This window comes from Pseudophryne corroboree, chromosome 5 (genome assembly GCF_028390025.1).
Source record: "Pseudophryne corroboree isolate aPseCor3 chromosome 5, aPseCor3.hap2, whole genome shotgun sequence".
NCBI classification, from domain to species: Eukaryota; Metazoa; Chordata; class Amphibia; order Anura; family Myobatrachidae; genus Pseudophryne; species Pseudophryne corroboree.
The window spans coordinates 188,554,102-188,567,647 of record NC_086448.1 but is presented as its reverse complement, the minus strand read 5'-3'; positions in this window follow the sequence as shown (position 1 = coordinate 188,567,647).

The window sequence follows — 13,546 nt, the reverse complement described above, 5'->3', positions numbered from 1 at the left end:
CCCTTTATGAGTAGTTGGGTCCCGGGAGGCCTTTGTTTTTGTGCCCCCTTTTTTATGGCTCTCTATTAGAGATGTGTACCGGAATTTTTTCGGGTTTTGGTTTTGGATTCGATTCCGCGGCCGTGTTTTGGATTCGGACGCGTTTTGCCAAAACCTCCCTGAAAATTTTTTGTCGGATTCGGGTGTGTTATGGATTCGGGTGTTTTTTTACAAAAAACCCTCAAAAACAGCTTAAATCATAGAATTTGGGGGTGATTTTGATCCCATAGTATTATTAACCTCAATAACCACAATTTACACTCACTTTCAGTCTATTCTGAACACCTCACACATCACAATATTATTTTTAGTCCTAAAATTTGCACCGAGGTCGCTGGATGGCTAAGCTAAGCGACACAAGTGGCCGACACAAACACCTGGCCCATCTAGGAGTGGCACTGCAGTGTCAGACAGGATGGCACTTCAAAAAAAATAGTCCCCAAACAGCACATGATGCAAAGAAAAAAAGAGATGATGCAAAGAAAAAAAGAGACGCACCAAGGTCGCTGTGTGACTAAGCTAAGCGACCCAAGTGGCCGACACAAACACCTGGCCCATCTAGGAGTGGCACTGTAGTGTCAGACAGGATGGCACTTCAAAAAAATAGTCCCCAAACAGCACATGATGCAAAGAAAAAAAGAGGCGCACCAAGGTCGCTGTGTGACTAAGCTGAGCAACACAAGTGGCCGACACAAACACCTGGCCCATCTAGGAGTGGCACTGCAGTGTCAGACAGGATGGCAGATTTAAAAAATAGTCCCCAAACAGCACATGATGCAAAGAAAAAGTCGTGCAATGAGGTAGCTGTGTGACTAAGCTAAGCGACCCAAGTGGCCGACACAAACACCTGGCCCATCTAGGAGTGGCACTGCAGTTTTCTAGCGAGAGGATGAGTGCTTCCATCCTCATGTGAATCTGAACCACTAGCCATGAACATAGGCCAAGGCCTCAGCCGTTCCTTGCTACTCCGTGTCGTAAATGGCATATTGGCAAGTTTACGCTTCTCATCAGACGCTTTTAATTTTGATTTTTGGGTCATTTAACTGAACTTTTGTTTTTTGGATTTTACATGCTCTCTACTAAGACATTGGGCATCGGCCTTGGCAGACGACGTTGACGGCATTTCATCGTCTCGGCCATGACTAGTGGCAGCAGCTTCAGCACGAGGTGGAAGTGGATCTTGATCTTTCCCTATTTTAACCTCCACATTTTTGTTCTCCATTTTTTTAATGTGTGGAATTATATGCCAGTATCAATAGCAATGGCCTACTACTATATATACTGCGCACAACTGAAATGCACCACAGGTATGGATGGATAGTATACTTGACGACACAGAGGTAGGTAGAGCAGTGGCCTTCCGTACCGTACTGCTATATATACTGGTGGTCACTGTTAGCAAACTGCAAAACTAAAATGCACCACAGGTATAAAATCCAGATGGATAGTATACTTGACGACACAGAGGTAGGTAGAGCAGTGGCCTTCCATACCGTACTGCTATATATACTGGTGGTCACTGTCAGCAAACTGCAAAACTAAAATGCACCACAGGTATAGAATCTAGATGGATAGTATACTTGACGACACAGAGGTAGGTAGAGCAGTGGCCTTCCATACCGTACTGCTATATATACTGGTGGTCACTTTCAGCAAACTGCAAAACTAAAATGCACCACAGGTATAGAATCTAGATGGATAGTATACTTGACGACACAGAGGTAGGTAGAGCAGTGGCCTTCCGTACCGTACTGCTATATATACTGGTGGTCACTGTCAGCAAACTGCAAAACTAAAATGCACCACAGGTATAGAATCTAGATGGATAGTATACTTGACGACACAGAGGTAGGTAGAGCAGTGGCCTTCCATACCGTACTGCTATATATACTGGTGGTCACTGTCAGCAAACTGCAAAACTAAAATGCACCACAGGTATAGAATCTAGATGGATAGTATACTTGACGACACAGAGGTAGGTAGAGCAGTGGCCTTCCGTACCGTACTGCTATATATACTGGTGGTCACTGTCAGCAAAACTCTGCACTGTACTCCTCCTATATAATACTGCTGGTCCCCAGTCCCCACAATAAAGCAGTGTGAGCACAGATATATGCAGCACACTGAGCACAGATATGGAGCGTTTTTCAGGCAGACAACGTATACTGGTGGTCACTGGTCAGCAAAACTCTGCACTGTACTCCTATATAATACTGCTGGTCCCCAGTCCCCACAATAAAGCAGTGTGAGCACAGATATATGCAGCACACTGAGCACAGATATGGAGCGTTTTTCAGGCAGAGAACGGATAAAACTGGTGGTCACTGATCAGCAAAACTCTGCACTGTACTCCTCCTATATAATACAGCTGCTCCCCAGTCCCCACAATAAAGCAGTGTGAGCACAGATATATGCAGCACACTGAGCACAGATATGGAGCGCTTTTCAGGCAGAGAACGGATAAAACTGGTGGTTACTGATCAGCAAAACTCTGCACTGTACTCCTCCTATATAATACAGCTGCTCCCCAGTCCCCACAATTAAGCAATAAGCACAAATATTTGCAGCAACATTAATAAACGGAGAGGATGCCAGCCACGTCCTCTCCCTAACATTTCCAATGCACGAGTGAAAATGGCGGCGACGCGCGGCTCCTTATATAAAATCCGAATCTCGCGAGAATCCGACAGCGGGATGATGACGTTCGGGCGCGCTCGGATTAACCGAGCCATACGGGAGAATCCGAGTATGCCTCGGACCCGTGTAAAATGGGTGAAGTTCGGGGGGGTTCGGTTTCCGAGGAACCGTACCCGCTCATCACTACTTTTTACACATTATGGCAGACAGTCCCCCTTTTTGCACATTATGGTAGACAGTGTCCCCCTTTTTAAACATTGCGGCAGACAGAATAGATAGAGAGAGAGAGAGACACAGATAGATATTTACCTACCATCTCTCCCCGCTGGCAGTCAGGCTCCTCGGTGCTGGCAGATCCCGGGCAGGGGAGGAGGAGGGAGGGGGACTGGAGCCGCAGCAGCGCTATGTAATTGGTAGAGGCGCCGCTGCAGCAGTCCCCTCTCCTTCCGCATTGGCTGCCCGCCGCCGTTGTGAATGCTGGGATGAGGGAAGCGCATCCCAGCATTCACAGCAGCACCGGGCAGCCAATGCGAAAGGAGAGGGGACTGCTGCAGCGGCGCCTCTACCAAATACATAGCGCTGCTGCGGCTCCAGTCCCCCTCCCTCCTCCTCCCTCTCCCCTGCCTCCGGCGCTGCTGCGCTCCTCCCCTGCCTCCGGCTTCTCCAGTGCGGCGCACACAGCAGAGGCGGCTTGTAATGAGTCAATTTGACTCATTACAAGCCGCTGGCCGTTGTGCCCTCAGGGCGACTGCGCTGTGTGCCAGGCACACCTGGCACACACGTAGTTACGGCGCTTTGTGTGATCATGGTGTCACTCTCCATATTTGGAAATTCATCTCTCCATTTCATCATCCCTGTTTTTTCTTTTTCTAGATTCAATATACTGTGTATCTGTCCATATAACCATGAAGTAGAGGCTATTCCCCCCGGGGCACAGAGTAGCACGACATCCAATCCCCTTCCCTTATTAACTTTCCATATTCTCATAGCCACTTCATTTATATAACTGTGATATTTCAATTGAAGGATATTTTTCTCTAATAAACTCGAGTGTGTGTATTCTTGACGTTACCTTATCTAATATCTGATATATGTGTTTAAATCCCAGTTTACTCCAATTTGTGAATATCGTGTCAATACTTCTGTGTGTAAAACCTGCATTGTGTATGAACAGTGAGATAGTCTGTGATATCTTTTTTTGTATATGTGCCAATTTCCACGCTAAGCATGTTGTGTAGATTAATATATTTTGTGTTTTATGTATACTTGTTAGTGTTGTAGGTGTATGAAGTGCACTTACAAACGTCATGCACTTACTAACACAGCGACTGCTCAACTTTACCATCCGCATAGTCATTAGTATCTTTGATCCAATCCACTGCATATATAAGATTTGCTGCTATGGTGTATGTTTTCATACGTGGAAGGTTGACCCCTCCCATCTTGCTTGTTTGCGTTAATTTATATAGTGCTATCCTTGGTTTCTTCCTTGCCTATATAAATTTACTACGCAAAAATGTTATATAAATCTGTCATGATCAGAGGAAGCATTTGAATTACCTATACAGGTTGAGTCTCCCTTATCCAAAATGCTTGGGACCAGAGGTATTTTGGATATGGGATTTTTCCGTATTTTGGAATAATTGCATACCATAATGAGATATCATGGTGATGGGACCTAAATCTAAGCACAGAATGCATTTATGTTTCATATACACCATATACACACAGCCTGAAGGTAATTTTAGCCAATATTTTTTTATAACTTTCTGCATTAAACAAAGTGTGTGTACATTCACACAATTCACTTATGTTTCATATACACCTTATACACAAAGCCTGAAGGACATTTAATACAATATTTTAATAACTTTGTGTATTAAACAACGTTTGTGTACATTGAGCCATCAGAAAACAAAGGTTTCACTATCTCACTCTCACTCAAAAAAGTCTGTATTTCGGAATATTCCGTATTTCGGAATATTTGGATATGGGATACTCAACCTGTAGTAATATAGGAAATATGACCATTTTTATTAGCTGACATGTACCCAAATATGATAATGGGAGATGTTTTCATCTCCTAAAATCTGACACAGTTTTCTGTATAATATTCGTAAAAGTTTGCTGCGTATAACACCAACGGATATGTTGTAATATTTAATCCTAACTATTTTATTGTCTCATTTGCCCATTTAAATGGGAATGTATCTCCATAATATTTTCTGGCCTCTTTGTTTACTGCTAATGCTTCTGCCTTATTGTAGTTCACCAGAAATCCCAATATTATATGAAATTTCCTTAATATTTTCATAAGCCCTGGTATTGCTTCCTTCGGATTCTTAATATATAGTATTAAATCATCTGCATATGCAGATAATTTCAATGTCATTTCTCCCAACTTCACCCCTTGCCATTCTTTACATCAAAAGCAGTTTCTTATAAATGGATCCATCACAAAATTGAATAGCAAAGGTGACATTGGGCTCCCTTGGCTTGTCCCCCTGTGAAGCTGGAATACTGAAGTGTTCATACCATTAACTATTAAATATGCCCCTGGCTCCCTATATAGTGTTTTGAATACTGTCACAAAGCTTTCACCAAAATTCTCTTGTTAGATGTGCCCATGATATTCTGTCAGATGCTTTGTCTGTGTCGCAGCTGACCATTATCATAGTTTTATCCTTATTATTATATGTTTTAGTTAACACTGCTATTAAATGTCTCACATTATGTACTGAGTTTCTTCCTTTTATAAAACCTGTTTGTGATGTTTGTATAATTTTTGTCAGTACTAATTGCAATCTATATGCCATAATACTTGTAACTAGAAATTACTACACATTGTGGCTTCATATATATTACTTCTATACACCCGACTGGGAGAGAAAATCGTCTCTATCGAAAACCACAACTGACAATTGAAAGAAATCTCGATAGGAGGATCCCAACCACGAATTCTGTGAGTGTTGGGTACGCTTTCATTTTCAGTATACAGCACTATAGTGTTGGTCATCATCTTGTGTTTAATAGAAACTTTTATACACTTGGCCTACCCACTCGACAAGTGAGTTTCGATACGCCGGATGTTATTTATGTTTTTGTTGATCCATAAATAGTTGGCCTTGGGAATGTTTTAAGAAGTGAAAAGGATTATTTGTATGAGACAGTACCACACACTTTGTCCATTTCTCATTTATTTGCAAGAACAATCATTGGAGGAAAAGCATCCCTCAGAAGAGTAACAGTCTCCGGTGAACCAGTGGACTTATTGGTTTGACTTTCATGTTATATGTTCAATGTGTTGCCTTTGATCTATTGTCCTACCATTTCTATTCCATAGTTACAAGTATGAAAACTTCTCAAGGGAATTTTAGAGAGTTCTTCAGCAAAATCCATCACAGCAGTGGCGGATCCGGGGGGGGGGCGCCCAGGCACGTGCCCCCCCCTGTCGTTTAGAAGGAAGATTTCTTTTTAACTTTCATTTTAGCTGCACCTTCCATGTGCAGCTATGATTGCCCAGAGCCATTGGTGATGTATTACTGGGAGGAGGCATGGCTGTGGGCGACGCCTTCTCCCAGTAATGCATCACCATTGAGGAGACAGCTGGGTATTACAGAAGAGGGGACACCGCACCCTGCATTGGATGCCGCCCACGGGGATGCAGAGGTAAGCGCCCCCCGCACTGAAGGAGAGCGACCAGCACCACAGCGGAAGCGGAGGGGAGGGTGTTTGAAGGAGAGGAGATTGGCACCACAGCAGGGGCGCCAGAATGAAATTCAAACTTGCCCCCCCCCTCCCAGCGTGAAATCATTCTGACGCCCCTGACAGAGGGCACTATATTAAAAACACACTGGCAGGAGCTGAGAGGTATATAACAAAAAACAGAAAAGGAGGAGCACTATAAGAAAAAACAAAAGCAGGTGGACCACTCCCAACAAAAATGGGGACTATAACAAAAATAATTACAGAAAGGGACGCTGTAACTAAAAACACACTTGCCCTGTCCCCTACCAGACCTGTCCCCGCACACTTGCCCTGTTCCCGCACACTCACCCTGTCCTGTACCAGGCCTGTCCCTGCACACTCACCCTGTCCCCGCACACTTGCCCTGTCCCCTACCAGGCCTGTCCCCGCACATTGCCTTGTCCCCTACCAGGCCTGTCCCCGCACTCACCCTGTCCCCTACCAGGCCTGTCCCCGCACAGCGCCTTGTCCCCTACCAGGCCTGTCCCTGCTCACTCACCGTCCCCGCACTCTCATCCTGTCACCCACTGCCCTAGTACTCCATGCCCCCAGCGTGATGAAAACGAGGGCGTGACGTATGGGTATGGCATTCTCTGTGAGGACAATGCCACACCCTTTTCACAGGAGCACATGTGCCGAACCCCCCCTTCCTTCCCCTATTGTGGTGCCCCCCCTGTCATTTTGTTCTGGATCCGCCCCTGCATTACAGTATCATTAAACTATTTGCAAACGTTATGACTAAAACATTGACTAAAATTAGACTAAAATTAAAAGAGAGACCCACTGGCTAAATCTCAACTAAAACAAAGCGAAAGAAAAAGACTAAAATGTGACTTTAAGCTAACTACAATTCTAAGTGAGTGACTGAAAAGGACATGTATGTACTAAGCGGTGATAAAAGTGGAGAAGTGAGCAAGTGGAGAAGTGGCCCATGGCAACCAATCAGCATTGACGTAACATTTAGACTTTGCATACTATAAACATATACAGAGCAGCTGATTGGTTGCCATAGGCAACTTTTCCACTGGCTCACTTCCTCACTTTTATCACCGCTTAGTACATGTCCCCCTAAGACTAAAACTAAATTGAAAATCCTTGTCAAAATTAACACTTCCCCCAGCTCACATAAAGCATTGAGTGTGTTGGCCAAGATTTAGGGGCAGATGTATTAAGCCTAGGGAAGTGATAAAGCAGTGATAAGTGCAAGGTGATAACGCACCAGCCAGTCAGCTCCTAACTGTCAATTTACATATTGGAGCTGATTGGCTGGTGCGTTATCACCTTCCATTTATCACTGCTTTATCACTTCTCCAGGCTTAATACATCTGCCCCTGAGTGTCCACATCAGACTGAACTCAGCTGTCAGTCAGGACTCAGCAGGCCAACCCTGCCCCAAGTAAGCTTCAAATCACACATTGTGCTGGGATGGATGCACATTTTGTTCTGTACATGCATGAAACACTGATGTTTAGAACCGTCAATAGTACATAATAAAATATTATACTACCATCAGTAGCGCTGAGTAGGGATGGCAATCAGCCATCGCTGATTTTAAATCATTGATGGTTTATGCCCGATGGTGAACATTTTTACCATCAATGGGGTATAACCAGATGATTTCCCGCCACTGATGGTATGAAACTACCCAATGGTTTGTTTTTTTACATGGTGCTGGGACACAGAGCATAGCTCCACCCCAACACTCCCACAGCCCCATCCTCGGACTCTGATTGGCTTGCAGCCCAGGAAATAGAAAATAAGGGATAGGGATGGTCGTCGACCATAGATGATTCTAAACCATTGATGGTGATACACTGATGATCAATGGTTTTACCATTGATAGCAGTGCACCAGATAGTTATTCACCATCGGTGGTATCCATAAGACAGCAACAGCCAATGGTTTTATAAATTTTTTTAAAGTGCTTTGTCGGAATTGGTGGGCCCGCTGCCTCCCTCACCCACCCGCCCTCCTCTAGCTGTGTGCACTGACTACTGACTTCACAAGCTCAGCTGTCATTCGGCAGCCCCACATTCTATCTACACTCCCAGACATGGTCAACACATCTGCCTGTGTCTAGTCTTGTCTCTATGGGCGTGGTCTCCCTCCCTGCCTGACAATTGCACACAGTGCTGTTCTCAGGCAGCGCAGTGGTTGAGTGGCTCTCAGCTGCTGCGTATCTGTGTGTAGTATTATTCGACTGCTCAACTGCTGGCTCTATGTCGTGGTGCCCTGCTGTTACTACAATAACACTATTAGTCAGTGTCACTTAGTCAGTGTGACTGTGGGGCTGTTCTGCCCGCAGCTGCTGTGATGTGCTGAGTAAACACAGGTCGGGTGACTCCGTTCAGTGCCGGAGGGGAAGGGGGGGGGGGGGGGGGGGGTAATGCTACTCTGCTGCAGTCCCTGGGAAGTTAAGGAAAACTAAAGCATACGGGCCACATGAGTCTTAGGGATGGCCATTGACCATCCATGCTTCAAACCATTGATGGTTTGTGGCCGGTGTCGAATACTTTTACTGTTCATGGTATATAATCAGATGGTTTCCCACCATTAATGGTATTCCCAAAAGTGTTTTTTTTTTTGTCCCCTGACGTTTTGTTCTGCTGCTGCTTCACAGGGCTGCTAGGCTGTCAGCCAGCAGCCGTGCACTACCCTGGGCTTTCTCTAACGTCCTAGTGGATGCTGGGGACTCCGAAAGGACCATGGGGAATAGCGGCTCCGCAGGAGACTGGGCACAAAGTAAAAGCTTTAGGACTAGCTGGTGTGCACTGGCTCCTCCCCCTATGACCCTCCTCCAAGCCTCAGTTAAGATTTTGTGCCCGAACGAGAAGGGTGCAATCTAGGTGGCTCTCCTGAGCTGCTTAGAGTAAAAGTTTAAATAGGTTTTTTATTTTCAGTGAGACCTGCTGGCAACAGGCTCACTGCATCGAGGGACTAAGGGGAGAAGAAGCGAACTCACCTGCGTGCAGAGTGGATTGGGCTTCTTAGGCTACTGGACATTAGCTCCAGAGGGACGATCACAGGCCCAGCCATGGATGGGTCCCGGAGCCGCGCCGCCGGCCCCCTTACAGATGCTGAAGCAAGAAGAGGTCCATAAATCGGCGGCAGAAGACTTTCCTGTCTTCATAAGGTAGCGCACAGCACTGCAGCTGTGCGCCATTGCTCTCAGCACACTTCACACTTCGGTCACTGAGGGTGCAGGGCGCTGGGGGGGGGGCGCCCTGGGAAGCAATGAATTTACCTTATTTGGCAAAAAATACACCACATATAGCTCCTGGGCTATATGGATGTATTTAACCCCTGCCAGTTTTCCAGTAAAAAGCGGGAGAAGAGCCCGCCGTGAAGGGGGCGGGGCCTATCTCCTCAGCACACAGCGCCATTTTTCCCACACAGCTCCGCTGGTAGGAAGGCTCCCAGAATCTCCCCTGCATCCTGCAACTACAGAAACAGGGTAAAAAAGAGAGGGGGGCACTTATTTGGCAAAATAACAGATATAAGCAGCTATAAGGGATAGACACTTATTGTAAGGTTGTCCCTATACATATATAGCGCTCTGGTGTGTGCTGGCAAACTCTCCCTCTGTCTCCCCAAGGGGCTAAGTGGGTCCTGTCCTCTATCAGAGCATTCCCTGTGTGTGTGCTGGGTGTCGGTACGTGTGTGTCGACATGTATGAGGAGGAAAATGATGTGGAGGCGGAGCAATTGCCTATAATGGTGATGTCACCCCCTAGGGAGTCGACACCTGAATGGATGGCCGTAATTAAGGAATTACGTGACAGTGTCGGCACGTTACAGAAAACTGTTGACGACATGAGACAGCCGGCAGCTCAGTTAGTGCCTGTCCAGGCGTCTCAAACACCGTCAGGGGCTATTAAACGCCCGTTACCTCAGTGGGTCGACACGGACCCAGACACAGACACTGACTCCAGTGTCGACGGTGAAGAAACAAACGTATTTTCCAGTAGGGCCACACGTTACATGATCACGGCAATGAAGGAGGTTTTGCACATCTCTGATACTGCAAGTACCACAAAAAGGGGTATTATGTGGGGTGTGAAAAAACTACCCGTAGTTTTTCCTGAATCAGATGAATTGAATGAAGTGTGTGATGAAGCGTGGGTTACCCCCGACAAAAAACAGCTAATTTCTAAAAAATTATTGGCACTATATCCCTTCCCACCAGAGGTTAGGGCTCGTTGGGAAACACCCCCTAGGGTGGATAAGGCGCTCACACGCTTATCAAAACAAGTGGCGTTACCGTCTCCAGAAACGGCCGCCCTTAAGTAGCCAGCAGATAGGAGGCTGGAAAATATCCTTAAAAGTATATACACACATACTGGTGTTATACTGCGACCAGCAATCGCCTCAGCCTGGATGTGCAGTGCTGGGGTGGCTTGGTCGGATTCCCTGACTGAAAATATTGATACCCTGGACAGGAACAATATATTATTGACTATAGAGCATTTAAAGGATGCATTCCTATATATGCGAGATGCACAGAGAGACATTTGCACTCTGGCATCAAGAGTAAGTGCGATGTCCATTTCTGCCAGAAGAGGATTATGGACGCGACAGTGGTCAGGGGATGCGGATTCCAAACGGCATATGGAAGTATCGCCGTATAAAGGGGAGGAGTTATTTGGGGGCGGTCTATCGGACCTGGTGGCCACGGCAACGGCTGGGAAATCCACCTTTTTACCCCAAGTCACCTCGCAGCAGAAAAAGATACCGTCTTTTCAGGCTCAGTCCTTTCGTCCCCATAAGGGCAAGCGGGCAAAAGGCCACTCATATCTGCCCCGGGGCAGAGGAAGGGGAAAAAGACTGCAACAGACAGCTTCTTCCCACGAACAGAAGCCTTCCCCCGCTTCTGCCAAGTCCTCAGCATGACGCTGGGGCCTTACAAGCGGACTCAGGCACGGTGGGGGCCCGTCTCAAGAATTTCAGCGCGCAGTGGGCTCACTCGCAAGTGGACCCCTGGATCCTGCAGGTAGTATCTCAGGGGGACAAATTGGAATTCGAGACGTCTCCCCCTCGCCGGTTCCTGAAGTCTGCTTTACCAACGTCTACCCCCGACAGGGAGGCGGTATTGGAAGCCATTCACAAGCTGTATTCCCAGCAAGTGATAATCAAGGTACCCCTCCTACAACAGGGAAAGGGGTATTACTCCACGCTGTTTGTGGTACCGAAGCCGGACGGCTCGGTGAGACCCATTTTAAATCTGAAAGCCTTGAACACTTACATAAAAAGGTTCAAGTTCAAGATGGAGTCACTCAGAGCAGTGATAGCGAACCTGGAAGAAGGGGACTACATGGTGTCTCTGGACATCAAGGATGCTTACCTCCATGTCCCAATTTGCCCTTCTCACCAAGGGTACCTCAGGTTTGTGGTACAGAACTGTCACTATCAGTTTCAGACGCTGCCGTTTGGATTGTCCACGGCACCCCGGGTCTTTACCAAGGTAATGGCCGAAATGATGATTCTTCTTCGAAGAAAAGGCGTCTTAATTATCCCTTACTTGGACGATCTCCTGATAAGGGCACGGTCCAGAGAACAGTTAGAGGTCGGAGTAGCACTATCTCAAATAGTACTACGACAGCACGGATGGATTCTAAATATTCCAAAATCGCAGCTGATTCCGACGACACGTCTGCTGTTCCTAGGGATGATTCTGGACACAGTACAGAAAAAGGTGTTTCTCCCGGAAGAGAAAGCCAGGGAGTTATCCGACCTAGTCAGGAAACTCCTAAGACCAGGCCAGGTGTCAGTGCATCAGTGCACAAGGGTCCTGGGAAAGATGGTGGCTTCTTACGAAGCGATTCCATTCGGCAGATTCCACGCAAGAACTTTTCAGTTGGATCTGCTAGACAAATGGTCCGGATCGCATCTTCAAATGCATCAGCGGATAACCCTGTCTCCAAGGACAAGGGTGTCTCTCCTGTGGTGGTTACAGAGTGCTCATCTCCTAGAGGGCCGCAGATTCGGCATTCAGGATTGGGTCCTGGTGACCACGGATGCCAGCCTGAGAGGCTGGGGAGCAGTCACACAGGGAAAAAATTTCCAGGGCTTGTGGTCAAGCATGGACACGTCACTTCACATAAATATCCTGGAACTAAGGGCCATTTACAATGCCCTAAGTCAGGCAAGGCCTCTGCTTCAGGGTCAGCCTGTATTGATCCAGTCGGACAACATCACGGCAGTCGCCCACGTAAACAGACAGGGCGGCACAAGAAGCAGGAGGGCAATGACGGAAGTGGCAAGGATTCTTCGCTGGGCGGAAAATCATGTGATAGCACTGTCAGCAGTGTTCATTCCGGGAGTGGACAACTGGGAAGCAGACTTCCTCAGCAGACACGATCTTCACCCGGGGGAGTGGGGACTTCACCCAGAAGTCTTCCACATGATTGTAAACCGTTGGGAAAAACCAAAGGTGGACATGATGGCGTCTCGCCTCAACAAAAAACTGGACAGATATTGCTCCAGGTCAAGGGACCCTCAGGCAATAGCTGTGGACGCTCTGGTAACACCGTAGGTGTACCGGTCAGTGTATGTGTTCCCTCCTCTTCCTCTCATACCAAAAGTACTGAGAATCATAAGAAGGAGAGGAGTAAAGACTATACTCGTGGCTCCGGATTGGCCAAGAAGGACTTGGTACCCGGAAATTCAAGAGATGCTCACGGAAGACCCGTGGCCTCTACCTCTAAGACAGGACCTGCTCCAGCAGGGACCATGTCTGTTCCAAGACTTACCGCGGCTGCGTTTGACGGCATGGCGGTTGAACGCCGGATCCTGAAGGAAAAAGGCATTCCGGATGAAGTCATCCCTACCCTGATCAAAGCCAGGAAGGATGTAACCGTACAACATTATCACCGTATTTGGCGTAAATATGTTGCGTGGTGCGAGGCCAGGAAGGCCCCTACGGAGGAATTTCAACTGGGTCGATTTCTGCATTTCCTGCAAACAGGACTGTCTATGGGCCTCAAATTAGGGTCCATTAAGGTTCAAATTTCGGCCCTGTCGATATTCTTCCAAAAAGAACTAGCTTCTGTTCCTGAAGTTCAGACGTTTGTCAAGGGAGTACTGCATATACAGCCTCCTTTTGTGCCTCCAGTGGCACCTTGGGA